At 40.3% G+C, this 27,801-nt stretch overlaps 1 long non-coding RNA gene and 1 pseudogene across 1 annotated transcript; both read left to right on the plus strand.

Annotated features, from left to right (window-relative positions):
* Positions 1-299: 299 nt before the first annotated feature.
* Positions 300-667, plus strand: LOC100733834 (adenosine 5'-monophosphoramidase HINT1-like; annotated as a pseudogene).
* A 13,684-nt stretch (positions 668-14,351) lies between these two features.
* LOC134478010 (uncharacterized) lies at positions 14,352-20,856 on the plus strand. The gene is made up of 3 exons (XR_010050352.1): positions 14,352-14,486; positions 17,033-17,117; positions 20,352-20,856. It is a non-coding gene; the product is annotated as an uncharacterized LOC134478010 (long non-coding RNA).
* The last annotated feature ends 6,945 nt before the right edge of the window (positions 20,857-27,801 follow it).

Raw genomic sequence — 27,801 nt, forward strand, 5'->3', positions numbered from 1 at the left:
GAGGTCAGCAAGCCACACAGATCATTCTTTGCCAACAGCAACTGGAATTTCAACCTCAAGAGAGTGGAACTCAACACAAGTTTCTTAGAAAAAAGCCAGCCAGTTCACAGATGGGAAATTATAGCATTGTTGCCATGACTCACTATTAGTTAAAAAGGTTCCTGAACAACGTATTTTTATGTCATGAGAAATTAAAAAAGATATTAAATAAAAGTTTGAGTTCTTTGACGCTGGAATATCAATTTTTTAAAAAGGCAGATGCAGCTCTACAGCTGTGCACCCACATGAGGGAGGCTGCAATGGCAGAGATCAACAAGGCTCAGATTGCCTGGCCTGGAGGTGACACAATCTTCAGGAAGATCATCTGCAAGGAAATTCACACTAAAGTCATTTCGAAGATGACCAGTGTCTTGCTTTCCATGACATTTTCTCTCAGGCACCAGCACATTTTCTGGTGATTCCTAAAAAAGCATATTGCCCAGATCTCTGTAACAGGAGATGGCAATGAAAGTCTTCCTGGATAGTTAGTGATTGCTGGCAAGAAATGCGCTGCAGACCTGGGCCTGAACAGAGGTTAGCAGATGGTGATAAATGAAAGTGCAGATCTGTCCGTCCTGTTCACCTCCATGTCCTTGGCATTTGGCAGATGCACTGGCCGCTGGGTTAATGATGTTTTGAGGATAATTTTCCCTTCTTTAGGCAATGATTAAGTTTGCAAGTTCCACTATATAAACAGCACAGTTACGTTTACCAAGAGATTGAAGAAATTATTACAAAAATCTATGTATAATAAAAGACATCTTTGCATGTTTTTTTAAAAAGGCAGATGCATTAGACCTCCCTATAAGTGTCCTTTTTAAAGAAATTGCCACACCAACAGATTCTTAACTTGTCAGATTATTTACCACTGATGGTACTGCTTTTTCCTATATCTGATTGATACAGAAGTAAACATTTTGTTCCGGGAAATATCAAGGTAGCTTTTAGGTGCCTGGGATTTTTCAGTCTCATCATCTAACCTTGAGGAAGGTGAGAGGAGCTAAAAGTTTGATTAATCGCCAGTGACCAATGGTTTGATCAATCATTTACATAATGAAGCTTCCATAAAAATTCAAAAGGAATGACTTCTGGGAGTTTCTGTCTCACTGAACATGTAGGGAAGTTTGGGAGGTAGATGGAAACCCCTCACCTCTTCCCATGTATGTCACTTAGGCATCTCTTTATTTGTCTCCTTTGTAATCCTTTATAATAAACCAGGGAGCTGAAGTGTTTCTCTGAGTGATATGAGCTGCCCCAGCAAATAATCAAAGTGGGTCAGGGGAGCACTGGTTGATAGCTGGTCATAAGCACAGGTAAAAGGCTATGGAACTTGTGATGGGCACCTGAAGTGACGGACAGTCCTGTGAGTCTAAGCCTTCTACCTCGGGGATCCTCCTGTAAGTCTAGGTAGACACTGTCAGAATCGATTTGAATGAGAGTAGACCCAGCTGTTGCCTGCTGCAAAACTACTTGCTTGGTGTGTGAGAAGTGCACCACCTCCCCATGCACGCCCTCACATATTTGGTCACAGAAGCATTCTGAGTTGTGACAGTGTAGCTGGAGAGACAGTTTCATTTCTCCTATATCCTTAGAGATGTCCTGAGGGAGAGTAGGCAAAAATTATGCAGAAGCTACGATTAAGCGAGTTCAGAACCCTCTAAGAAGCAGAATCAGCCAGACTGAAGAGAGAGAACTGAGCAGAAGCACAAAGAGGAACAAGGGGCCGTATCACAGAGGGGCAGTTGGGCCCTGCAGGCTCACAGGTTCCTCACTATACCTCAGACCCTGGGGCTGTCTCAGTTCCTATGGCAAAAGCCGCCTCTAGCTCATTTAAACCAGAATTCCTTTACAAATGAAAGAATCTAACTGAAACAGTAGAAAAGCAGCGAGCTCTTTTACCACAAGAAAATCCAAAATACGATTACTCCAGGTATGCATTTACATAAGTCCCAACCCCAGGAGCATCGTGAGAATTACTTAATAAGTTACAAGGTACAGGGTAATGCTACTTTAGAAGACAAACCAATGTTTTCTCAGGGTGCTGGGACACAGGGAGACTTCTCACTGCTTTACCTTCTGAGAAGTAGTACAACCTTTGTAAGAGTTTCAAGAGACCAGGTCCCAAAGATGTGACTCTAGCCAGAAAAATACAAATACCTCACAGATCTTTAAGTGTTCTTTTTTCCCTCCTTTATAAACTTTCAGGAGGCTCCCATATCCATCCCCAGTGTTGCTAACCCTGCTACCTCTGCCACACTGCTTCATGGGCCCTTTAGGAATCCTTGAAGGAAAGGCAAGCTACTCACAGCTTAGAAACAGCTAAACTAGACCTCAGGATTTTCTTGCCTGCTCTTGTCTCTGGTCCCGTACCTTCCTCTAGCTTTTGTCTGTCTCTGTCTCCCTTTCACCACCACCTCTCACCTTGCATTTTCTCCCTAGCTCACCCTTCTTGTCACTTGACAGAAACTGCTCTTGTTAAAGTCACCAATCTCTGCTGAGCCAACATTTGTCCTCAGTAACATTTCCACTAACACTATGGAAGACCAATCCTGGCCCACTAGTGTGAGCCAGGATCAACCTTGCTACGCTTAGTATCACATCCTGTCCTTTGTATGCTATTTCAAGACAACCTGTTAGGATGACTTGGAAAGGATGGTGGGGGGGGGGGGCGCTACCCTGTCACCAAGTCCAGCTCCTCTGCAGAGCCCGTAATCTATCCAGCTTCCCAGATGTTGCTCTCTTCCTTATTCCAGCAGCACTTACAGTTGACACAGCTATTAAAGCCTGGTGTGTTGGGGAAATGCAAATATGACCACTCTGAGAACCTTCCTTTCAGGACCTGTGGTGGAGCCTCCACATTCCGTCTTGCAGGTATACTTCAAAAAGGGGTCTCATCCTTCACAGCTAAATTCTCATTAAATAAGCTTATAAACTTGCCTTATAAGACAATTTTTCTGGAAGGGACTTGAATTTTTGGATTCAACTGGGTGGTAGTTTCACTCTTCTTTTCCGTATTTCCAAGCCCAACAAACCTCTCTGATGATAATACATTCAATCAAATCCCCCTAGATTTTATACACCTCTGACTTGTTTGTCTTCTTAAGCTCCCTCATACTTCTCTGGGCTGAACTAGACTCTGTAGCTTTTAAAGCTTGACTGTGTAATTCAGTTGAACATATTTATCACTGCCTGGCATTTTCCTGAGCTTGGGAAATCAAATGGGAAATCAAATGGACATGATCTATTTCTCATCAAGTCCACATTTTATTGGGGCCTTAGTTTTTGTATTCTTGGGGAGAATCTAATGCTATCTCCCGACCACAGCCCACTTTTGATGGCAGGGAGAGCGCTGAGCCATAGTGTCAGGTGGGGCACAGCAGAATAATAGCTCTTCCACCCACTAGCTGTGTGCTGACAGATCAGCCAGTGAATTTCTCTGAGTCTTAGTGATGCTTTCAGAAGGATGAAATAAAGCATCTAAAGTCTTGGCACAGAAATTTGAGTCACTATGCACTTAATAAATGTGAGAAGGTATATTTTAACTAATAAATGCTATATAAAATAAAATATGTGCCAACTTGCCCCCAAATTTATCAAAGGCTGGCACCATGTCTTACATTTCTTACGGACATAGTAGGAACTAAATAAACCTGTGTTGGTTCTGTTGAATACTGAGATGAGAGTCACAACAGGTCTTTATCTTAATTAGCCTTTTATTTTTGTCAGTTTTTTCCCCAAAGTTTTGGTATAACCAGTATGAAGTATGTCTTGCAATAGTTTCATGCTTACTTTTCTATATTTCAAATCTAAGTCTTCAAAACATAACGATTAATTGTGACTTTGACTAAACTGTCACAAATTATTTTTACTATTAAAAACTAAAGAAAAGTGAACTCTAGTTAATAGTTTTATTTGTATATGATGAAGAATCATTATGATTATGTTCATGAAAGGAAGGAGGCATTTACACATAGTTTTAAGAGAAGTTTCAAATAGTTTCCTTATTATTTTTGAGTGAAGATATGTCAGTGATCCAGGACTTCCCTTTGTTTCAGATAAAATGATGAGGTCACTGTGAAAACATTTAATCTGGAAGAGTGGAGTCATTCTTCTTATCCTGTATCTTTCTCCAGCACAGATTCCTCCTCCTGATGGAAAGTTCGCCTAGAAACACTGCTGTCTGAGACCACCATACACTTGTATCCTAGCTTCCTTGTTGCTGACTGGAAAACTTTACTAACTCGATTTTAATTGGAAAATAAACAACAGATTTTAGACTTTTGGCAAATTATTCAATAAAATTAAGTTAACTGTGTGAAAAGAATGCTGGAATAAATTCGGCTAGTGATGACTCATGCTCATACTGTGGGGAAAATTAGTAGCCCGGGCTCCCAGACCTCCAGGGGCAGCTTCCTCCATGAGGCATTTGGAATATGAGCATTACATTTCTCCTCTATACATGGTTTTAGTTAATAAACAAATAATCAATATTAAGAGAAACAAGTAGGAAGCCTTATAAGTGAATAAGAAAGGCCACTTCTGCAAGTTGGTCAGGAGAAGCCTAAGTTTGGGGCAAGGGATAACCCCCTCATGCTTTTCTCTCCTTTGAAATGATTTATGTATTTTACCAGTGTCCTGCTTACTGGTAAACATCTAGAAAGTTACTTTCAAGTACAAAAACTACCTAACATAATTCGCTCTGATGGTGCGACTTTTATGTCAGTGTTTTTAAGGTCAGTGATTGACATGAACTGAAAACTGTTTGAGTTTAGAAAAACTGAGATTCAGAGAGATCGAAGATCGCATTCCAGTTATCAAGACTCTGCAGCCTGACTCCTGTGGTGTCTTCCCTGCCAAAGCCTGTGATGCTCCCATACCCTGGGGAGGAAACTGGCCCTGAGAAGGGGAAGAAACTTCTAGTGGAGAAAATAATGTCAGGAAAGGAGGCAGGAAGGATACAGATCACAAGGAAGAGGCAAAGACGACGGATTCAATGATCCAGCCAAGAAGAAGGAGGTCACAAGGGGACTGAGGAACTATGAGAAGCCCTGGGCAGCACAAGAGATTCTGGAGTCCACTTTCTTTCAAAGGATAATTGGTATCCCAAAATAAAATGTAAGAGAGAAGCCAAAACATATTCACAGTGGCAGACCTTGAATCTGCCATCAAAGTTGACTCAGAACATCAATGTGACTCAGATGGTAATAAATTAGTGCGATGCAAGCTCCAGGAGGGCAACGATTTCTCATGTGGTTATTTGGATTTAAGCATGTAGTGATGAAAGTTATGGAAAAGATGTGATGCCCTCAGGCAAAATTATAGGGGTGGCCATGTCTTACGTGGGTCCCTATCACTTTTCTGACCTTGAATGACTCCTCTCACCTGTCTAGCTCCCCAGGTACCCCAAGTCACAGTGACAGCTTCAAACTCTATAGTGCAGGGGCTGACGGACAGCAGTTAGGGCAGAAGGAAAGGCCAGGGGCCTAATATCAGAGTTGCAGCTAGAGAATAACAAAGCAATTTTTTCTTGGCATACTATAAAGCAAACAAACAGCAAAGTTTCCAAAAGATGCTTTTATTCATATTTTAAATACATTTAAGAAAAAATCAGTTCCTCAACTCAAATATTCCTCTTACTTTATGCAAAGTTGCCTTTGGTAATGGAGGTGGAAAAATGCCCCTGAGACCTCAGTTTGTCCTTGGACAGTTTGTCCTGTGACTGTCACCACCCCCTTCTCAACAGAACAGGCACTTAGGGTGGGTTAGGATGAGCTCAGATCAGAGCCCTGACGGTCATAGACATTTGTTTCCCAGAATTTTGTAAAGGAACAAACCCAGGCCGGACACTCAGTCTCTTGGGCTGCATGTTGGTTATGCTGCTTGGAGTATTCTGGAAGAGAAATTGCCCTTTTCAGCTTCCAATTTTCTTGACATTTCTACTTGCACTAGTGGCCAGGTCAATTGAGGGCCCAGGCACATAGCTTATCATTTTAACTTGCAGGGGATGTGTTGGGAGGGTGGGTCACATTGTCCTTAATTAAATAAATAGAATAATGAATTGGTTTCAGAGAGGGAAAAGCCAGCATCAGCAGAGAATCGGCCATGCTGGGACTGGGAGAAGCCACCACGAAATCAACTAGCCAGCCTTTCTGGTAAGCTGCGCAAGCAAGCAGTGTGGATTCCACGAAAGAAAAGTCAGATAGTGCCTCCTGTGAGCCTGCCAGCATGGGGACTCACAATTATATTCAGTGCCCACCCCCACAAGCAACTGACTGGTTCAGAGCTCAGGCTGAATTGATACCAGCTAAGGTACATAAAGCAACTAAATGCATGTGTTATGGGGTTGATTATGCAGGCCTGGGGCCAGCGGTCTGAGCATCTCTTGGAAGAAAGACAGTATGCAGTTTAACAAATATGGAGGATTTCCTTCTATCTTCTCTTTGAAGGCAAATATTGTTCACACTATTTTGTTTTGTTCTAATTAATTATTTTGCTTTATTCGAGATTTTGTTTTGATTGGTTTTAATCTGTTTTGATTTTGGTTTGATTTTGCTATACCTGATAGAATGGACAACTATTGTGAAGATAACAAGATATACTATGGTAGCTATTGTTGTTTTCCTAGTATCCTGCTCTGAAGCTGTATACTAATTTTGCTGCATTGTTTTGATTGGCTTTGTTCTGTTTTGTTCTGTTGGATTTTGTTATCTTTAAAATAAAAAAATTTAAAAAATACAATAATGGTAGAGTTGTATACAAAGATATAAAAATGAAATATCATCTTCATTGCAAACAAAATGTACATTTTAAATACACATGGTCTTTTTCATACTGAAGATATATAGGAAAACAGAGCCTAGAAACTTTGAAGAAGTGTCCTTTCCAGTTGGAAATGAGGTTGAATGCAAGTTTATAAAAGCATATTTAAAAGGAAATTTCAGTGCTCGCTTTTCCAGCATATATACTAAAAAGAAAGTGGGGGCATTTCAGCCGAGTTCTCAATGTGCAAGTCAATTCATTTCTACTTTCTTTGCCAATGAGTGCTGTATCCGTCAGAGTTCAGGTGCCAGAGGCAGAAACATTCCCCTTATTTTAATAAAAGTGATGTTGAATCCAAGAAACTTGATGCTTGGAAAATTTTAGAGGGAGGAGAAGATTTCAGGCCAGGCCTACAGAAGTGACTTTCAGAACAAAACTACAGAATGGGCTTTCAGAGCAGCTGCTGCTTTGGCCACTGTAATTCAGAGGTGGGGATCAAGAGACCCCATAAGAATCCTAAAACTGGATGCCAAGGACCACCATAGCCATGACCCAAAGATGGGAACCTCTGACCTCACTATATAATTGCCTCTCAGTGTGCATGGAAATAATATTGGAACATAGGTGCTGAAAAACACTGTATCTCTGAGGTTTAACTTTTTTTTTTAATTTTAAAGAGAACAAAACAAAACAAAGCAGATCAGAGCAAAACAATGCAAGCAATACAGGATTTCAAAAAAAACAACAGGAAATCAACAGTGGCTACCATAATGTCTCTTGTTCTCTTCAAAATAGCTGTTTATACCTTCACACATATTGAAATTAAATAATAGAAAACCGACTAAAACCAATCAAAACAAAGAATAAAAGCATTATTGGACTTAAAAGCAAGATGATAGGAAACCAGAAATGGCTACCATAATGTCTTATTTCCTTCTAAGTAGCTGTTGATACCATCACATGTAATAAAATCGCTTCTTGTAAACTCCTTAAGAGAAGTTCTAGGCATGTATAAGCCTCTACATGTACACCTTCCAGGGGTTCTTGTGATGGGAAGATACCTCCTCCTTATTCCAGCTGTTACATTCTTGTTCAGGTGCTTTCCAGTGGCTGAACCGAATTCTGGATTCTGATCCACAAAGAATCTGAAAATAGTTATTTTCAAATTAACAGGAAAGTGCACAAGACAAAGGGTTGGAGTTGAAGTTAAGGAACAACTTACTACATCTGTAACAGAAGGGAGGACTGGCAGGGAGGTGTGGGGCAGACGCCCATTCCCCCAGGTAGAAAGACAAGAGTGTCAGGCACACACACTGGAAGGCTAGGCCTGTGCCCCTGCAGCTGGGGGTCTCAGGTGGGCAGGATTCCAGCTCCTGCTGTGAATTCATAAGTGAGAGATGAGATGCTCTGACTATGGAAGAGGAGAGGTTTGGTGTTACCCTGTGATTGGCCTGTTCTCCCAATTGTCAGACTCAGGAGGAAGAAATATGAGGGAGATCTGAGAGTTTCCAATGGACACAGTTGCCGTGCTTGAAAGAGCACCAGGTGGAATTGAGTTGTGCCTATCCTTGTGGGATGCCTGATGGGGAAAAGGGGCTTCATCAGGAAAGTGGTGGAGACCAACGATGGAGTTCTTAGGGATAGAAGAGTCATCCCACAGGCAGGAGAGCACAGCGTCTACTAACCTTCCCTCCAAGGAAGGGAAACCCATTTGCTGTCTGCCAGGCCTGCAGAGTGTGCCAAAGGCTCACGCCAGCATTGGATGGCATAAATGGCCCTGTTTTCTTAAGCTCTCTGTCGTATATAGACAGTCCTCATTGAACAACTGTGTTTCATTCCCGCGATTACGTCATTACCTGAACCATTTTGCTAAATGAGGACTTGTATATAGTATGTATATTACAATATTCAGAACAAAGAAATTGCCAAAGGAAACTCCAACTTGATGACTTTGTTCTTCTTTGTATAACTCTTACATGCAGTACTATAATGTATAACCAAACATAAAGTGACAGCACTGTACTGTACAGTACAATCATCAAAAATCACAGTACTGAATAAGGAAGGTGTGGTATACAACAAAAAAGCCTGAGCAGTGGGTCATGAATCCCAACAGCACAATCCAGTCTTAAGTCCAAACAGCTGCTAAACAGGCCCGTTGCTAAACGAGTAATATATGTACTTTGTGGGTTAGAAACTGTAGGTACAAGAGGAGAAAGAAGATACCAGGTAATGAAAGTGAGTACTGACTTCATTTTTATCCCTCCTCAAATTTATATGTTGGATGTTCAGCCCCTGTATCTGGAGATGCCACATTCACTGGAATTATTCAAGTTAAACAAGACCATAAACCCTGACTCAATAGGATTTATGTCCTTCTAAGAAGAGATGTCAGAAAGCTTGTTTCCTCCCTGCTGTGTATCAGTACAGTGAGGGGGCAGCTATTCATTCAGAGGCCAGCATGGAAGCCCTCATCAGAAGCCCAGTTGCTGGCACCTTGGTCCTGATTATCCAGTCCACAGAATCATAAGAAATAAGTATCTGCTGTTCACCACCCCCAGGCTGTGGGATTGTGTAGTTCCAGCCCTAGCAGACTGCAAGAGTATGACAAGGCCCTTTCTTTTCCATGACTATAACTTGCAAGATGGAAGAAGAGAAGGCTTTCACATTTCAATGAAGTTTAGAGTTTCAATAACTATATAAAGTTGGATATTTCACTTCCTGAATTGAGACTATAAGTTGTTACTTTTTATTTTCAAAGAATGACCCAAAATGTCATGTCATTAAGTGAGATTTCTCCCAGTAACTGGAGGATTGATCTGAAGAGGGAATTTCAAGGGTTTGTGTGAGCAGAAAGTATAGTTGCTTGATGATTACATCCTAAGAACCAGTCTCGTACAGTGCACTAATTATAAATTAGATTCCCACATCAACACGTTATGCTTTATACTCGAGACACATGCATATCCTAAGGAGATAGGTGATTCTAGGCCTCCTAGAAACGATAGTACTTGGCTAAGACCTAGTTCCATCCAGAACCAGACTGGCCCACTCTGAAGACATGGAGGAAAGAGAGAACTGATGCAGCCTTTGGGAGGCACCATTATTAGATACCTTCTCAATTCCAGATGCACCTATGGGTCTACTCATACCCTGGGGAAATCACGTTTGTGAGTATTCAAAGACTTCTTGAGAAAAGAGCATGAAAATTGGAGCTGTTGAATCAATCATATCTGCATTTGCTCTATTCATGACTATTTTTTTGTTTAAAATGTTTGCTAAGTAAAGAGTCCTACAGTTCTTTACATTAGCATGGAAAAGCATGTTTGATGGGTGACGGGTAGACAGGCGTGCAGCACAGAGCCCAGTTCTAACTTGTGTGGTGATAGAAACTGTGCAAATTGTCTGATAAGGATACATCAGTTCATTTTAATTACTTGACTCCAAGCAGGGAGAATCTGTCTCTTCGTCACTTCCACTCTGGTTTCTTTAGCTACTCTGGCTCCTTTCCCAGAGGATAGTTTTCATTACTAAAATAGCACTGCTCTAAGGCAGACCACATGATGTTTGAATAAGGATAGGGTAGATGGCAAACACTGACCTACCAACATGAAAGCAGGATAGGCTAAGGCCCTTGTTGTGGATAGAAGCCAATCTGGCAGAAGAAAAAGACTGTAGTGAAAAGAGTTAACCCCAATAAAGGCAGAATAGGTGATTTCTTTTTACCACTCGCCTCTCAGTCTTTTAATTGAATGAACAAAGTGAAATCACTCTTTTAGATTTAAGAGTTAGCACTTAAAATGGTTATTCAATAGTAGATTCTGAAGACATGGACTAACAGTGCCAAAACCTTGCTTGCCACTAAAGGATATCAATATATACTTTAAATCTATCTATGAGTTGAATTGCTTAGCTGCTAAGCAAGGATAAATGACACCATGGACATTATAATATGTTTCAGCCCTGTTTTCTATGTGATACTGCTCTTCCCAGAAATGAATAAATGCATAGCAGACCCAGGTGGGGTCACAAGCTCAAAGGTTAATCAGTAAAGGTAAGGATACTTAGCAAAGTTGAAATAAAAAATCTCTAACAGATTAACTTGCCTACCATAAAATTTGTCCATTCATTGTAAATGTTCAATTCCATTATTTTTAGCCTATTTCAGAGTTGTGCAACTATTACCACAACCCGGTTTTAGAATGTTTTTTATTGTGCCTCTGCCCTTTTGCAGTAAGTTTCCACTCCACACTCAACCCCAGGCAACCACTAATCTACAGATTTCATATAAGTGCAATAAATATAAAGTCTACTGTCATATATCTGGCTTCTTTCAGTTAGCCTAACACTGGTTACTATAAATAATGCTGCAATGAACATTGCATACAAGTCTGTGTGTATGCTTAATTTTATTTCCCTAGATCTATAATTCAGAATAAAATTTCTGGTTTGTATGTATTTTATATTAACCTTTTATGACATTATCAGACCATTTCCAAAGTGGTTGTATTATTTTACATCCCATTAGCAATGTATGAAGTTTCCCATTTCTCTATGTTCCCTCCAGCACTTTTTCCTGTCTTTTTAAAATTTTATCCATGTTATTAGTTATAAAAAGGGAACTTACTGTGGGTTTTAGTTTAGAGTTTCCTAATGAGTAAAGACACTAGGCATCCTTTCAAATGCTTATTAAACATTCATATACTTTCTTTTGTGAAATAGCTACTTAAATCGGTTGCCCATTGTTTTGGTTGGATTGTTCATCATATCATTGAGTTATAAGAGTTTTATATTATATTCTGAATACAAGTTGATTATTAGATATATCATTTGCAAATATCTTCCCAATGTATGACTAGGCTTCTCATTTTCTTAGTGGAATTGCTTTGAGTGTAGTATTTTTAAATGAAGTTCAACTTATCAATATTTTTATTTTATGGATTATGCTATTGGTATGAAATTTTTTTAATGGTTCTACCATAAGCTGGTGCATGGGAACGTATATTATTTTCTGTTCCTTTTGCTTTGTTCCTAAGCCTGCTCAAAACTATTCTGCTGAAGAAAAATAGTGACAAACGAGAGTTTCACATGGGCACAACCTAATAGATTGTCTGAGAATGGAAAAAAAAAAAACAGAACAAAACAACAACAACAAAAATGAGCTCACTTTGCCTGGTGGGGACATAAAACACAACATGAAAGTTATTGTGAGAGAAATGCTATAGTCAGCCTAACATTAAATTAATATTAGCAACAGAGTGGGAGAGCAGGAAGGGAAGAAATGAGTAACATTTAGCATTACTGATTCTTTCTGGGGTTTAAAACAAAGTAGTAGCCAAGCAGGCATCAGGGATATGGTAGGTTTTCTTCTCCTCATTCTCTCATTGTCTTTTTCTGGAGTAGGAATGGTTAGTAGAGTGCAAAAGAGGAGGAGAAGTAGCATATAAAGGAAATATCTATGGCATTAATCTTACTATAATGAAATACTTGAGGCTAAGTAACTTTATAAAGAAAAGAGGTTTCCGTTGGTTCATGACTCTGGAAGTACACGACTGAGGGGCCTCATCTAGTCATGGCTTTTTTGCCTCCAGTGTCAGAAGGCAGCACAGGCTACCACTTGGTAATAAAAGGGTGTGTGTGTGTGTTTCTCTCTCCATTTGCTTATAAAGCTACCAAGATTCTGCCATGGGGCTCCACTCTACTGGATTTATCTACTTCTCATAATTTCCCAAAGGCCTCATCTCTAACCAGCATAGCTGGAGTAAGTTTTCACCCTCTTAATCCTCTTAATGGGGATTAAATTTCAACAAATGTCGCCTTGGGGGATACTAAAACCCAATCCAGATAACAGCAGTGTAGGAAAGCTGGAGTCAGCAAAACCCAAGCTGATCTGGTGCTGCCCGAGCTGCCCACATGACCTGGGATGGCACACAGCTTCAGTCTTTGGGAACAGTGGGCCAACCCATGGGAGACCTGACCATGTCTTATAGAAATGAGAGTCTGCCCTCAGGATTTCATACGTGTGGTTTTAAGTACTGGTGTATGCCTTAAATTAGGATTTCTTTATTCCTGCTTTCTTAGCTCATTCAAAACACCTCTCCTTTTGAGGGAATTTTATGGGGGCAATTTCCATTTCTCAGACTCTCTTTCACAATCTCACCTGGAAAGCAGAATCTGACTTTTATCAACTTTTTCTTGCTGTAGAATTATAAACAAGAAAAAGTCTCAGAGGTTATTTCTGGCAGCACCTTCATTTAATAAAATTTTCCCTGCCTGCTTTTTCTCTTTTAATGACAATGCTCAGATTTCAGCCAAACTCTCCTTCTCCCATTTGTCCTTTGGGATCATAGATCTGCCATACCTCTCATGATTTAAGACAGAAACAAAAGCAGTACGTTTCTTTCTCCCAGAGAACCTTTCCTATACCCTACTCCCCATGTCAGATTACTGGTGATGGTGGCTCTCTCTCTTAGCATCTGGCGAGGCTTTGAGCAGGAATGTAGACTTTTGCTGGGTGAATTTCACCTCTAGTTTCCTAGTACCCGCTGCTGGTACACTTTTCCTCCACTAGAGGTGTTTTGACCCAGAATCTTTTTAGAATTTACCAGTACAATCTGTAGTCCTACTTCATATTATCTACCTTTTATCTTGCTCTTTATCTTTTCTCTGGGTTTCTCACTTAAGAGAAACAATGTGATATTTAAGCTTGTGTGTCTTATCAAAAGAAAAAAAAGGAACAAGAGATGGGTAGAAGAATAAAGGAAGCAATAAGTTTCTTTTGTATATTAGGGGATGAATTAACTTTTCACAAGGAATGTAAGCATTCTGTCTTCCATACGCACACTAATAAAATAGAATAAAAATATATGCTTTGATACTTGAATATGATGTTTATGCAAATGTGACTACTAAAATAACTTGACATTCACATCTGTTGTTCCTTCTTGTCACCTCCATTCCTTGTAGGCTCTTGGCCCTGGTTGGTGATATGGGTGACATGGATATGTCCTTTGTCCTCTGGTTTCCAGTGGGGACCCTGATAGATATACACACATTAGTGCTAGGCATGAATAAAGAACCGTGACTAAACACACTAGCTTTAGGAGGATGGGAGTCTTGCTTGGGGTATGTGTTTGTTTGAATTTATACCTACGTAAAGGCCACATTTAAGGGAGGGAGGGAAGGCAAAAGCAGACAAGCAAATCCTGTTTCTAGGCAGTGGCCCCCTTCCAGACATCCTGTGTATTTGGGGTGCAGGGACCCTTTGCCTGCAGGTCTTTCTCTACGTGTGAAGCAATGAATTATATTTTATATCTCCTAAGTACAATATTACTAATTACTAATTGCAAAAAGTCCATACAATGGCAAGTAGAAGGGATCCGTGTGAGGTGAAAACTGCTCACGATTCTACTAGCTAGAGTTGATATTCTGAAGTATGTCCTGCCAGACTTTTTCTCTTGTCCTCTTCCTTATTTATTTATGGGTGCGCGCACATGCTTGATTACCATAGCAACGTAACTGATTTTGCATGAATCAAACTGTATAGAGGAGAAACTATGGCCTGGATTTCCCTTTTGAAACAAAGTTGCTGTTGCAGTCCTTTTGTTTTCAAGATGGAGTTTCGTCACTCAAGATGCTGTCTCGGCTGGCCTTAAACTCTTGATCTTCCTGGGTAATGAGGATTACAGGTATGGGCCACTGCACCTGGCCGGGTTTTCTCTTGAATCAGAGGTTCTAACAGGGATCAAAATAACCCAAGTTGTCTTATTTCATAACGATTTAGACTCCTGCTAAAAGCAGCACTTGCCCACAAAAACAAGGGGAATAACAAGCTTCCCTGTCCCTCTCAGCCTTCCGCCATCTGGGTTTCCCTGGTCATCAAACAGCTCCGCATGAAAATGTCTCACTAATCATAATACTAAAGGAGCTTTAAAAACATTTAGTAGGAATTACTTGCCCATCTGATCAGTGTAAAAAAGAAACATTTTTCCTTATAGATGAAAACCTCAAGGAATAGGAAAATGGTTAAAAGTAAATGTAAAAGTGTCCCTTATTCCGTTCTGAGTCCTTACTGACCCCTCCGGAAGAACCATTGATCCAACACGTGAGGCCAGAGAACTGTCTGTCTGAGGCCGGCCTGGGCTACATGGTGAGATCTTGTCTAAAAAAATAAATAAAAACAAAGGAAAAAAAGAAAAGTAAGAAAGAAAAAAAAATAGAACTGAATATATAGGGCACGTTTTCTTTCAACATCTTAAAGATATGATAAAAGATTGGAAAAGAAATTAGCTCCTGTCTAAAACTGACAGGAAAGGATGTCACCTAAACAAAATGGATCCAAGGCTAGGCAGAAGCCTACAAAATAGCAAAAAGAACAAGATGCAAGGTTTGAAAAAAATTCTGAAAGAAAAACGTACTCATAGAGAGGAATTCAACTTGCTGGGGGAAACTAAGAAGGGATTCAGTATTACTGAGTTTTAAGAATTGAAACTTCCAGAGAGAAGTAGAGACAGAATGTGGTTCATACACCATGGGAATGTGGAGGGTGACCAGTGTCTCCCAGGGCGGCAGTGGAGGTGAGGAGAGGTGGCTTTGGTTGCTGGATGCTGTTTTAAGCACAACTCTACTTAGTGTAGAGGCAAAGAAATGATGGGGTCAAGAAATAGCTAGTAACAAAAAATATGAAGCAGAAACCACTGTGTGAGAGGCGCAACATTAATACCTCCAAGGGACATTGTTTCTCTTAAGGGCTTAGGATGGTGGTTATAATCTAGAGAGTGTGGCTAAGAAAGACCAAGATAGTTACCAAATGGTGCCTTTTCGAATTTTTTTGTCTGTTTTAATTTATGGCTACAACTGTTTGTCAGCAAAGCCTTCTAACAATTAGTAACCAATCTTCTTTTTATTTATTTCTTTTTCCCCCCAAAATACTCATTGTAATTCTGGATCATTATGTTGAGATTAGAGTCCTAATGGCATTTTGTATGAAAAAAAAAACTTTAAGAAAAAGATCCTGCAAAAAAAAATTCATAAAACTAATTACAGACTGCAGCCCATTTAGGAAAGACAGACAAATCCTCCTTAAGGGGAAGTGGGAAGAAAAATGAGGAACAAAACTGTAAGAAAGAGGTAGACTAGAGATGTTTATGTTCAGTAACTTTGTGCTATTGGTTTCTGAGTGTGGCATGAAAAAAATTAATAGAGGACAATTGAACAGGAAGTGGTAAAGAGGAGAGAAAAGACTGAATTCTCCAGTTTGGGCTAACAAAGTTTTTTGCTCTTGTTACACAGTTACTTACTCAACTAGATTTCCATATTCCTATTTGTGAAGTATGGAATTTTGGAGATGAAAGATTATCTGGGAAGACATTTGCTTTCTTTATCGTCTCTTTTGTAGCATTTTCCCCACTATTAGGTTGAAATATGGCTTTAAAAAATTGACAGCCAGGATTTCCCCTAGTTATCCCTTAGTCGGATGCTCATTTATGGAAAGGCAAAGGCCAGAAAGGAGAATTGAGAGCGAGCATTTCTTCACGTGGGCAGATGCAAACCAGTAAGCAGCAAGGAGTGCTTAAAACGGTGGGAAATGAGGCAAAGCTAGATATCTTTACCCTCAGTGTTCACAGGTTTCTTTATACCTAGACTATCAAAGTAGAAAAGCTTAATTGAACTGGGTACAAACCACATGCTTATTGGCTACATTTTATCTTCTTTTAAAAGATACCTTTTTGAGACAGTCTTGTTGTTTTGCCCAGGCTGACTTGGAACTAGATTCAGTCCATCTTCCTGACTCAGCCTATCTAGTAGCTGGGATACGTACTACCACGAGGCTGGCTATTAGCTGTATTTCGAAAGATAAAAGGCTACTTACGTTTCAGCCAGCATACTGAGCACTGCTTTTAGGGTCACCTAGGAGGTTGACTTCTGACCTTGCATTCTTTCAACAGTCATTGAATGAGTGGGTGAGATAGTGACTCAAAGAATCTATCACATTTCTCAATTGCATATGAGTTGTTTGTACCGACACAGCTAGTCTTCCTGTATTTGCCTTTCTCTTTAAATTGGCATGCATCTGATTTGCTTGGGTCTAGAGTTTAAGAATTCTATAGTGCAAATTAAGACAGGTGTAGTTCTTACAACCACACTGAAATCAACAGAGAAGGCCCCTGACTCATTTCTTGTCTTTGATTCCTGGTTGAGAATTTTAATGACTGATGTTTTTCTATTTACTAAGAAACACAGCTTCAGAGGTGGCTCGAGACATTGGCTTTGTCTGTACTGAAGAGACAATGCTACTTTGGATGTCAAAGACAAAGCTGGTTAGTATTTCTCCTAAAAATGTTCACTTTGAACTGTAAAAGTCAGTAATGTAAAGTAAATAATGGTTTGTGATGCATAAATACATTTGATTATAAGAAAATTCCTAGCAGGTATAATAGTGTTCATCCAACTCATAAACTCTTGCTCTAGGTCCTCAGCTAGATTTCAGAAATTGGTTTTAATGTTTCTGATTTTACTTAATCATGGTCAGTGAACACCACAAATTGGCCATGTCCACAGTGCAAAAATGGTTTATTTTACAGTTACTGGCTTCTCCAAGAGTCCAGCACTTCTCACTTAATCGAGGTTTATGCTCCTCTGCAAAAAGAAGGCAAAAAAGTAATTCTGAGCCTCATGTATTTCACAGCCTCGTGTAGTTAAACCGATTCATACTCAAACCTCTTTTCCATATTCACCCTGCTAACTGTTGAGTTGTAATCCCACTCGGGATGTCTGTGAATTGCTGAGTTACCAACATCAAGGAAAATCATGTTCTGTCTTTAATTGGAAGTAGAAAGAAATAAGCTCATTTCTTTGATAAGAAATTGGATTTGCTTCCCAAAGCTCATGGGGAAACTTTAGCTTGTATGATTTTGCTGCCACAACCTCAAATGTCTTTAAAGTACAAAAACTTCATATCCAATTGTTGAACTCTCTGTACCAAGTTGGGGTTTGATTTTTTCCCCTGGCTAGTTTCAGCATCCCTGTCCATAGTTAGTTTCTTTTTCAAGTATCCTTTACTCAAAATAAATTGATACAAAAAAAATTCTCCACAACAGCCTGAAGAACATTTCTTACAGATGTGCTCAGGAGCCATTTCCAAGAAGCAAATGAAAAGGTCAGAGACAGAAATCAAGCTAATCTTGACTTAAAATGCCCATTTGTTATGATTTTTCCCTTTAAAAGACCCATTTGTTATTATCTTTTCCCCTCAAAACTTTATGTGGTCACAGCGTCTATTGGGAGGTGGCTGAATCTTGAGTGTGTGATCGATTCATAGTGCACTGCTGGGATTAAGCTGTGAGTGCTACACCTGCCCTAGGGCAGGTAGCCTGCATAAACCCACTGTAGGGGACAGCAAGGGGTTTGTCCTTCTCTCTTTCTCTCCTCCTTTGTTGCCTTTGTTGTCTTCCACTGCCACTTCCACTGTTGGCCTTCTGCCATGTGTCACTTGGAGCTAGCTGATTATGAACTAAAACCTCTACAAACTTTGAGCTAAATAAACCTTTTCCCCTTTTAATGTTGGGCATTGAGTATTCTATCTCAGCAACAAGAGAAAATTAATGCATCAGTTAACCATTGAACCTCTAAAATAATGGCATAGGGTATTGCATTTATAGTACGAAGCCATGTGGATGTCCATTAAATTTTTGTTATATTAGTTCCAAACCCAGATTGTTGCTTCTGGAACAATATTTGGGATTAGGCAGAATTTGAAAAAGAAGTAGCCTACAAGGAAAGTTATTTCCTTTTGCAGTATAAATAGCCTACCTGGTAGTATATTGGCTGATGGCCATCCTCACTTGTAATGGTTCAAGCCAAGATTTGTCATTTCCTGGTCTAAGATTTTTCTAGAACTTTGTTTACCAGCAAGTGCATCCTTCCCTTATTAAGGCTCAAACTATACAATAAAGGAAGGGGGAAGCTTGTCTGTCAGCAAAATCTCTAACTATCCTTCTAGAAAGCCAACTGGCAGTTGGTCAGCCATTTCAGTGTTGAAAGTTCCCAAGACACTTGGATCAGGTGCATCCTTTCTTAAATTAACTGTACAGAGTTACATAATCAGGTGATATAAACTGCCTTCTAAATCCCTACAAATCACCTACCAGGTGTGCCAAAAATAGATTATAGCAAAAAAATATCTTTTTCACTTTTCTGTCTTGGATGCCTCAAATACCATCACTAAAGATTTCTATCTTCATACTGAAGAGCTGAACTCTGAAATCAGAGGTATAGGAAATTGCCCTGGTATTGTGGCAAATCACTTAACCTTGTAAGCCTCAGTTTCTCATCTAAAAATTTGATTACTGATGTCATTTTTCATATTATAAGGATTAATGAGACTTTGGTTCTTTCAAGCTTTGGTACATAGGAGCATATCTTGGATGTTTGTTAAAAATGCTTATTCTCAAGTCTCCTTCAAAAGGTAATGTGCATCTACTTATATAGTAAGTGGCTCTTATCCTGGGCAATCCTATATATGTTAACATTTGAGTGGCAACCAGCCTGATACTGAATAATTTAAAAAGAAAAGAAATTTATTTCTTACAAATCTGGATGCTGAGAAAGCATGTCTGGTAATGACCTCCTTGCAGCAGAGGCCCAAGACATCCCAAGGCACCTGATAGTGAGGCTCCCTCCAAAACCTACTAACCCACTACTCCGTGATTGGATTGCCAGTCCTTTGCGAAAGCTCCAACTTCTCAAATAACATTAACATATGACTTTGGGGATTAAGTTTCCTAAACCTGAAATTTGGGGCTATAGCACAGCCTGATACACATCAGGAAAGTTAGTGGCATTAAAGAAACCACCATTCACTGAATATCTAATATGGTCTAAACCCACTACACATGTATTATTTAATTGTGTGAGGCAGAAATGAGTACTTCCATATTATAGACAAGGATATTGGAAAGTGAGACTGGGAGAATTGTAATTTAGCACCATATAGATAATAAATGATAGGTTCTGTCGTGAACCTTACTTCGACCAAAGCCCAAATTCTTTCCACTCTTCTAGAGTTAGTTTATTGATTAGAGATCCTAAATGATCATAAGAGGAGTTAAGACTTTTAGAAGAGTAGAGAAATATATAAAAGGTAGCTGAAATGAATAGACACTTCTCAGAAGAAAAAATATAAATGACCAATAAGTGCGTGAAAAAATATTCAACATTTCTGGCTGCTAGAGAAATGAAAATTTAAACAACACTGAGATTCCATCTTACTCCAGAAAGTATGCTATCACCAAGAAGTCAAATGATGACAAGTGCTGGTAGGGTTGTGAAGAAAAAGAAACTCTACTACATTGTTGGCAGGAATGTAAAATAGTACAACTACTATGGACATCAGGGTAGAGATTCTTTTTTTTTTATTGGTACCAGGGATCAAACTCACGACGGCAGGCTTGCATGCCAGGCACTTATGCCACTGAGCTAAATCCCCAGCCCCTAGTGTAGAGATTCTTTAGGAAGTAGAAATTCCAATTTAATCCAGCTCTTTTCCTTTTTAGGTATCATCCCGAGAAGAACTAAAGACATCATATTACATTGATATGCACATGCCCATGTTTACAGTAGTACAATACATAATAGCTAAATCTTGAAAGCAATCTACGTGTGCATCAGCAGATGAATAAAGAAAATGTGATATTTGTGCACCATGGAGTATTACTCAGCCATAAAGAAGAATGAACGAGTCATTTGTAAGAAAATGCATGTATCTTGAAATGATAATATTAAGTGAAACAAATCAGACACACAAGCTGATATATCACAGAGTTTCTCTTATATGAGAAACCCAAATATAAATGAAGAGCAAAATAAAAAGATAGATAATAGCAAGCAGGGAGGTAAATCTTTCTTAAATGAAAAAGGGATTTAAAAATGGGGGGTAAAAAAAACTGAGATGTATCATGTACATGTTAACAACTCCCCACAGTGAATGCAATCTTTAATGCAAACATGTACTAATAAAAAATAAACACTGAAAAAAGTTAAGAGGTTTGAAAGTGCAAACGTGAAAAGCTTCCCTTCCATCCTTGCACTTCTGCCATCTAGATGCTCTTTCCACTGGCTACACACTTTTTACACAGGTATGGAACCTTGGGGTCACAATTTTCTTTATTACATCTCTGTTCCAGTGATACAGCCTGGCTCTCTAGCAGCCCTCACACATTGGGCACCACAGTGGCTCTGCTAGAGATACAGGGGAAGGGGCTCCCAGCCGTGTCTGCTTCAGTGGTGAACAAAGATCAGGGCAAGCGAGCGCCTCTTCTACAGAGAGAAGGTGCTTCCAGTAGGGGTCAGAAGATCCTTAGAGCTGCTAACATTTTTTGAGCACTTGCCACATAACAGGAGCTGCTCTAATATTTTTTAAACTTACCTTAATCCTCTCAGCTCTCCCCAATGGAGGGATTATTGTGAATCCGCCTTACTGGAGAGCAGATGGTCATGTGAAAGTGACACTGGCCCTCAGTCCAATGTAGGCAGAGCGTGTCCATAAATTCAATGAACATTTCTAAACTTTGCGATACCTTCCTGTGACCCTTAAGAGCTGTTTCATTTTAGTTAATGTTAGATGATGTGATAGCTAAGGTAGTTTTTGTGGAGAAAGAGTAAAACATAAAAGTACCCAAGGAAATTGCTTGGATTCTTTGAAGCTGGTGACTGGTTCCATTTAGGGCAGTTGTGGTGAACTTACGGCACATACACTGCAGTGGTCATGCAGAGCCCTCTATGTGGGCATGCGAACCAGGTCACCACAGCAGCCTAGCATCAGATAACAATAGTTCTCCAAACTAAAATGTCATTATTCAGGTTTAATAGCAGTGTTGGTACTTTTGCGATAAATAAGTGAGCCTTGGGTTGTAGTTGGTCGCTTGGTCTCTAAAAATTTTGCCATCACTGATTTAGTGTGTGGATTCCACTTAGCAGTCAGCTTTCCTGTCATGAAAAGCCCTGTAGACTGCACCCTTCAAACAATCAGTCTGCCTCCCCATCCGTGATACCGCTTATGAGGGAAACTAGTGTAATGATTCGATATGACCCAGCATCACCACTAGAAAGATAACCCAAATCAGAACTTGCTGGCTCTCATTTCCTGGCGTCATTGTGCAAAGAGCTGTATCTTTTCAGGAATCCTAAAGGAGTTCCCTCCGAAAGAGAATTTCACAGCGATGCACACCTGTGCAAGACGAATCCAAATTCCACATGGGTGCAACTGTGGGGAAAAGGACACGGAAGAGGCTTTTCAGAAGTGGATTGATCTCAAATGGTGTGTGAAAGACAAGAAAGGGACACAAAAATGAATTACCCGGAGAGAAAGTCTGCTCTCAGAGCAGTAGCTTAGGGTTGGGAATTATGGAAGGCAGTCAGGAGAAGAGGCCTCTGAGAGGCAGTTGCCACCCTCTCTTTCCCCTGCTCCAAGAACTGGCTCCCATTCACATGGAGAGGCCCTCACCTACCTACCACACCTGACTCATGAGACCCTGCTCCTTCTTGGCCATAGCTGCCTGGTCCAGGGACCCCTGACCTGAATTGTTTCCATAATCAAGTCTGTGTCTGAAAAATCTGGACATCTGAATGCAAAACAAAACAAAGTCCAAACTCTTGAGTGAAGACAGTGGCTTAGACCTATTGCCAATGCTAAGGCTTGAATCTGCCCTGTGTCCAGACACAGCCCAGGCTTGTCCCTGCTTCACTTCCGCCCTTCTTTCTTTGCTTTCTTTTTCTTTCTTTTCTTCCTCCCTTCCTTCCTTTTTCCTTCCTTCTTTCCTTTCTTCCATGTCTAAGTTAGCTAAGGTTGGTTTCTCTCATTTGGGACTGGAAGAGCCTCATCTTGTGAGAAAGCTGGCAAACACCTCCTCAGGCTTCAGTGATACCTTCCCAACTCTGACTGAAGGAAACCAGTTCCTTCTAAGTAAGACTGACAGCTCAGTTAGCTGGAAATTAAGGCTCCACTGAAGTCTGAAAGAACTCGAGGGTGGAAACTAAGAACAGTAGCTTCTTTTCCTCTTCTTAAATCACTTAAACTATATTTCAGGGGAAAATATTAAGGCCCACTTGTGAGCGACTCCAGCTGCAGGTGGCTAAGAAGCCTACCACCTGATGACTGCCAGAATACATTACTGGCTGCTAAACCAGATTTATTGCCCTGAATATCTACAACAGGACTAAGGAAACTGCATTCAAAATGAGTTCTTTCATTAAGTTTTATGTTATTATTTAGCATATGTATCCTCTACGGCTTCCTACATTAATTTCCAGGACTGCCTAAACAAGTGAATCCAAACTGGGTGGCTTACAATAGCACAATTGCTTCTCTCATAGCCCTAGGGGCTACAGGCCTGAAATCCAGGGGTTGGCAGGCACATGTTCCCCCTGCAGGCTCTGAGGAAGGGTCCTTCCTTGCGTCTTCTAGCTCCTGCCAGCAACCCTTGGCTTGCAACTGCAACGCTCTGCCTCCACTGTCACATGGCCTTCTAGTTATGCATCTGTGCCCCATTTTCTCTTATTATGAAGACCCTGGTCACTGGATTAAGGCCCACTCTAATCCCGTTAGGACTTCATTTATGCTTGATTACATCTGCAAATACCCTGTCTCAAAAAAGAGCACATTCACAGGTGTTGGGAGCCGTTGAAACTGGAAATTGAACACACGTGCAGGGCAGGGCTGCTGCGTGGCCAGGGGAAGATAAGATAATGGCTGAGGACCCCTGGCTCCTACTCCAGTTGACTAAATAAAGACTGCAGCCGCAGGCGTTTCACCCATGTAGTGAAATGTAACATGGAGATCTTCTCCTAGATACTCCTCCTTGTTGTCCTAATTTATTACTTGCAAAGTCTTTGAACCACTCCCAAGGTCTGTTCAATTTCCTGTTTTCCACTGTAACTCTCTAAATAAATACAGGCTATCCAGTTACATCCCCTGTCTTAGCCACTAGAGTCCTCGAACTCTGCAGAGGGTTTTGATTCTCCTGGAGCCCTAAAATCATACCACTTATCTCATTTATTTAAGTCTTTGCTGTACACTTGTTTGGGAGATTGGGATCTAGTCCAGGTCCCCAATACAAAGGTACCAGGGTTTAGGAGTTGAACTTTTGCTTTTGGAGTGCAAAATTCAACCCATCTATGGACATCAATGTTTTCTTCCAAACTTTTTCCAAATGATAACGCAACAATGAACAGTTCTTTCCATTGAGGCTTAACCGTCGCCTTCTCTTGTTGTTTCTCTGTGATAGATTACTAGAAAAGGATGATGGGTCAGGCAGAGTATCAGTGAGAGTCCACTCAGGAAAACAAAACTTTTTTTTATGACAGTAAGAAAGTAATGCAAAAAAAAATTGATTGTACAAGTTCTAGAAGAGGCTGCAGAGGCATCAGGGGCTATGAGGTAGCCTCATATTTGGGAGAGAAGCTCTCTCTCTGGGAGTGTCACAAGTACTGAATGAGGTCTGGATTTTCAGCAGAATTGCAGAGGCGGCATCCACAGAGAGAGGGACCTATCCTCTTTTTCCTCCCATCTCCAGCTTCCCATACACTGTAATAAACAATGTTTCCCTTGTAGTTACAAAGATAATATATATTCATTATCAGAAATTTGGAAACTAGAAGCTCAAAACATTAAAATCCTTTTTATCTTTTCACTTAGAGAGCTACTATTAACGTATATGTGTGCATGTATAGGAATTATAAATAAAAACCTCAAGTATATATATCAAGGAAATAATGAAATTAGAGTATGCTACACATGCTTTTTGGTAGCTTCACTTTTAATCTTGACAATGTGTTGAGGAAAAATAAAACTTGGATTGTTTGATGGCCATTTAACAGTCTATCATTTGAGTATAAATTGCAACCTGTTATTAAACGTCTCAGTCATTTAAAGTTTAATAACTAAGGAAATTGATTTTAGATAGTGATAGATGCTGTGAAAATAAAACATGATTTTGGAGAGAAAGATTATCACAGATTGGTCAGGGAAGTCCAAGAATGGTGAAACTGTTTATGCTTCTTTACATTCACTGAGTTAACCTTTGCAAAGTGGTGAGGCAGGTGCCATTATTAGATCCATTTTACAGATGGGGAGACTGAGTAACAGCATTGTTATTTGGCCTAAGTCACATAGTTCATGTGGTGAAGCTTACAATTAAAAAAAGTAAACCATCTGGCTTGAGAGCTAAGATTTAAACCACAGCACTGTCCTGTCCCTGGTATTTCAGTGGATGACTCACAGAGCTTTCTCAGAGGATGCCTGGGGCTGGCACCTCACCTGGTTCTGTGCAGCTTCCAGTAGGCACAGCTCACTGGGACTCCAGCCTCTAACTCTGCAGAAGACTTACTGCTGCACTATCCGCTGCGTGCACACCCGTTCCTGATGAATGTTCTAGAAGCTGAGCACATGATTAGCGAGATGCATCTGGAATTCGGCAGGACAAATGTCAAGTCTTGGGGAAATACAAAACATGATGCAATTTAAAAATCTAGCAGGGCCTCACAAAGACTCTGCCTTCTCCATCTCCCTCAATTTAGGGATTCTGCTTGCTGGAATGTAAGCACTTAGCCCTTTCTCCTCAGTGCATATCCCTAAGTCCTCCTAAAGCTTGGTGTTGTGTGAAGTTGGCCTTCCATGTCTGGGTTCTGCATTGTGGATTTGAACAATCTCAGATAGAAAATATTAGGGAAAATATTGCTTTTGTACTGGAATGGATAATCTAGAGTGTCAACTTGATTGGCTTGGGATCTGCCCAGGAGATTATTACTGCATCCTTCCGGTGTGTCTGGGTGGGTCATGGAGCTATGATCTCAAGGTCTGCGTTATACAGCCCTTCTTCTCCAACTTTGTTCCCTTGTGCTCCTTCACAGCTACTTTTGGCCATGTTGTTTCTGCCTTGGAGTCCTCTTACCATGGACTGAATCCTCTTAAAATGTGAGCCACGTTAAATTTCTCCTCCTTTAAACTGTGGGTGTGGGGTATTGCCTTCTAGTGACAGGGAAATTGAGGAATACAATCAAAGGTGTATAGACTGTTCTTCTTGTGAGTATTCCCTAAACATAACCACCTAAATGACATTTACATTGTGTTAGCTATTGTAAGTGATCTACAGCTGATTTAGATTATGGGAGGATGTGCTCGGGTTACACACAAGCAAGACACCATTCTACATAGGGGACTTAATCATCAGCTGATTTTGGTATCCTGGGGTCCTAAATCAATATTCTTGTACCTGTGTGCCTGTGTGTTCCATTGGATGACTCTTTGTGCATGTGTTAGTAAGTGTATGTATGCATTCATTCTTTGATATTAACCATAATAGTATAATAAACTCTGTCTAAACCCAAAAATGAGACAGGGGATAATAGTTTTCCCTTCGAACAGCATAAAAATATTACTTCCGCCTTGGTAATATTCTCAAAAATAGAGGGACCTTGTCTTAAGATCTGCATTCATCCCAGGTGCAGAAACTTACTTTTACCAGGAGAGGCAGCTTCCCAAACTATGACTTCAAACAAAAACAATCTATTAGCACATCAAGGATTCAGACCAAAAGACTCTGAGACTTTAAGGAAATCAAGGCCTTTAGGAGCCCGAGGAAAGGAAATGTTGCTCAGGTCCATTTAGGACAGTACGTAGAGACGTGCAGCCCACCCTGTCCTCTGGCTCCTGTTAGGTTCAGTATCAAAGACGCGGGTTCCCTTCTACTCCTGCCACTGACTTTTGATTTTTATTGCACTTCCCCACTTTATTAAGGTGGTGACAGAAAGGGATATGGTTACTATAATGAGTCTCAGGCACTTCACAATGCTGGGAATAAAACCCAAGCGCTGTGCAATAAGCTTCACCTAAGCCCTTTATTTTCTTTGTTTTTATTTTTTATTTTGAGACAAGGTCTTCTAAATTGCTAAATTTCCCAGGCTGAGCAATCCTGTTGCCTCAGCCTCCCAGAATCCTAGGATTACAGATGAGTCCCACCATGCCCTGCTTACAAGATATTTCTCTACAAGAGGCAGACATGGCCACCACAGTGCTTGCTGTTGTGGTCAGACAAGGTAGTGAGTTAGGAAGGAAGATGGGAGACATTTTTGTGTGAGATTCAAATCAGGTACAGGATGGAGATTTAGCTCAGTGGCCTAAGCACTTGCCTGGCAAGCACAAGGTCATGAGTTCACTTCCTGGTACCAAAACGAAACAAACAAGCAAAAAACAAGAATAACAAATCAATTCAACCAACAACAGCTGGAAAACAATTGAGGAACACTGAATTCATGTGTATTAAGCAGATACAGATTTTCCCTTGTCATTATGGCCTAATCAATACAGCGCAACAACTATTTGCATAGTGTTTATACTGCACCAGATATTACAGTAGTGTAGAGATACTTTAAAGTGAATTGAAGGAAGTGCCCTGGTCGAGTTCTAATACTATGCCATGTTTTATACGGGGCCTTATGATACCTGGGGAGGCAGTCCTGGATACTGAGGGATGACAGTGTCTCACAGGGCACCTTTGGGGCCAAAATGGGGTCAAAGGAACCAGAAGCAAGACATTGTGGGTACGGAAAGTGTGGCTGCCCCTCTGTGTCAGTGGAGAAGCCAGGGTAGCATGCATTTCAGATCCCCTGGCTGTCCTTACTTCCAGTTTTCAAGAGGATGGGTTAGCTTTAGCCTTCCTTAAGAGGTGTAGGCCTAGCTGCTGAAGAGTGTTTTCTCCTTCCTCCCATTCTTTTTATTTTATTTTATTTTTTTAATTTTATTTAAGGAGAAAAGAAAAAAAAAGCAGGGAAAGGGTACAAGTTATACAGATTTACAGAAAAAAAATGAACAGTAGGAAATCACTAGTTAATGGATTACATATTGTCATCTTAGAAATAATTGTTCAAGTCACAAAATTAAAGCTTGTAAAGTGGACATTCCATCAATGATACTGCAAACAGTTCTGTTCATTGATCCAATAAAACTCT

Source organism: Cavia porcellus, unplaced genomic scaffold, assembly GCF_034190915.1.
Source record: "Cavia porcellus strain 051 isolate PalLab524CR breed Dunkin Hartley unplaced genomic scaffold, mCavPor4.1 scaffold_11, whole genome shotgun sequence".
Lineage (NCBI taxonomy): Eukaryota > Metazoa > Chordata > Mammalia > Rodentia > Caviidae > Cavia > Cavia porcellus.